This window comes from Microtus ochrogaster, chromosome 1 (genome assembly GCF_000317375.1).
Source record: "Microtus ochrogaster isolate Prairie Vole_2 chromosome 1, MicOch1.0, whole genome shotgun sequence".
Lineage (NCBI taxonomy): Eukaryota > Metazoa > Chordata > Mammalia > Rodentia > Cricetidae > Microtus > Microtus ochrogaster.
This window is the reverse complement of record NC_022009.1, coordinates 34,685,678-34,687,908: the sequence shown is the minus strand read 5'-3', so window position 1 is coordinate 34,687,908 and position 2,231 is coordinate 34,685,678. Positions and strand designations below refer to the sequence as shown.

Here is a 2,231-nt window from a genome sequence, read left to right as displayed (position 1 = left end):
TGGTTGCTGGGAATTGAACTCGGGACCTCTGGAAGAGCAGCCAGTGCTCTTAACCTCTGAGTCATCTCTCCACGCCTTTCTGAGGAAGGCAGAGCGCCTGTGTGGAAAGCTGGGGCTTGCTGGGGAAGTCCCTTGTTGAAGAGCTGGTTGACAGTCCTGGAGTGTGAATTCAGGGTGGGTTTGTTCCCTAACTGCCCTGAGGCAGAGCTTCCCAGAGGAAACACTGTTAGCTTCTCTGTTACTGGCAGACAAAGTTTTCTGAAGGCCCATAAATAAAGGTAGGTATAAACAAGGACAAGAGTAGAAAATGTTTGTCTATTTGGCTTTGGAGACATCTGCTGCAGATGAAGAAACCACAGATAAAGCTTGATAAAAAGCAAGCCATTCTTCTGTCTCCAGGAAATGGAGCATCTGGATACCTGTGTTGGGGTACAGCTTATCATTTTATTATCCTTGCTGGTCTCCAGAAATTTTATAAATTTCTCTACCTCTTTTTTTTATTGTTGCTTTTGTTATTTTGAGGCAAGTTCTCACTGTAGCCCAAGTTAACCCGAAGCTCACTTGTAGTCCACATCCTGGAACCCACATCCCATTGCTTCCTGTGCTAGAATTGTTGTATGGCCACTATATTTGGTTATTTAAATCTTTGTGTTTGAAGTAGCCAAGTCCAGATATATATATAAAGGAAAAAGTAATATACCCAGAACAAGTTTAAGATCGTTTAATTTTAGTTAAAGGAGATGATTTTTTTTGGGGGGGGGCGGGTGTAAAGCATTGGTCTTTTGAGTCAAGGTCTCACTGCATAGCCCTAGTTGGGAATTTTCTGTGTAGACCAGGCTGGCCTTGAGCTCAGGAGATCCACCTGCCTTTGCCAGCTGGGATTAAAGGCATGTGCCATAGTGCCTGGCTAAGAGATGATATACTTAATTTAAAAAAATAATTTATTATTTTATGTATATATGTTTTTTTGCCTACATTTATGTCTGTGCGCCATGTTTGTGCAGTGCCTGCGGAGACCGGAAGAGGGCATCAGATCTCCTGGAGCTGGAGTTACAGATGCTTGTGAGCCTCCCTGTGGGTGCCGGGTCTGAAACCTGGGCCGTGTGAAAGAGCAGCCGGTGCTCTTAACCGGTGATCATCTCTCCTGCCCCAAGAGAGGGTGTATTTTCATGACCGCCCGCACAGTTTTCAGCCCTATGGCGTGTCTACTCTGGGCTTATTTATCATTATAGAAGGAAAATGTTTGACTTACAAAGTAGAGGCGGGAGGATTGTGAGTTTGAGGTCAACCTGGGCCACATGGTAAATCTGAGGTTCTCTTGAGTTGCATAGTGAGACCTTTTTTCTCTTACAAAACTGAATGGAAATGAGGACTGGGTGCCTGGACGTGGTGTGCAGAGTAGGCCAAGCGCAGTCTATGTCCACCCCCAAACGCGAGTCCTACGGTGGAAGACGGAGTCAGCATGTGTGCTTAAAAAGTATTACACTCATTCTCAACTGTTAGTATTTCCTGAGACTGGGTTTCTCTGTGTGGCCCTGGCTGTCTTAGAACTCACTGTGTAGACCAAGATGGTCTCAAACCTGGAGATCTGCCTGCTTCTGCCTGCCAAGTTCTGGGATTGAAAGTGTGCAACACTACTGCCTTGCTCATCCAAATTCTTGAAATTAGAAGTAAAAAGATTTTTGGAGGAAGGAACCAATAATTAAATTTTTTTGGTATTTGGCAGAGTGGGCAAAACAAAACCACCCCTCAAATAGGAGTATGACCAAAATATATTATATGAAATATTAAAAAACAAATTTAATCAAAATTAAAAAAAATTAAAGACAAATACATATTTTAATGTCCTTTTCACAGCATCATGCATTCATTTGGTTTCCTACCCATCTCCCACGCTGGAGTCCTGAGTTATCTTATGCTAAAGGAAACAGGCCGGACTGATTTCTTCCAGTTCACAGCTAGCGTCTGCCTGCTGGAAACCAAGCCTAGAACCCCGGAATAGAAGCATCAAGCCATTCCTATTCTGCCAGGGTTTTGTTCGTTCTGTAAATTTCAGAAGGGCAGGAACAGTAGTTGCTTTCTCAGAAATGTGATCCATGGGCTACAGAAAACAGCAGTGGACCTGAACTTTTCACCTTATTTACTTCATGGAATAAAAAGAAATTGATACCCATGCAACTTTTCAAGCCTAGGTGTGCGCATGTGCGTGTGTGTGTGTGTGTGTGTGTGTG

At 43.6% G+C, this 2,231-nt stretch overlaps 1 protein-coding gene across 4 annotated transcripts in view; it reads left to right on the top strand.

Annotated features, from left to right (window-relative positions):
• Nucleotides 1-2,231, top strand: part of Ptpn21 (protein tyrosine phosphatase, non-receptor type 21) — a 59,195-nt gene that overhangs the window by 18,026 nt on the left and 38,938 nt on the right. The window lies entirely within an intron of this gene.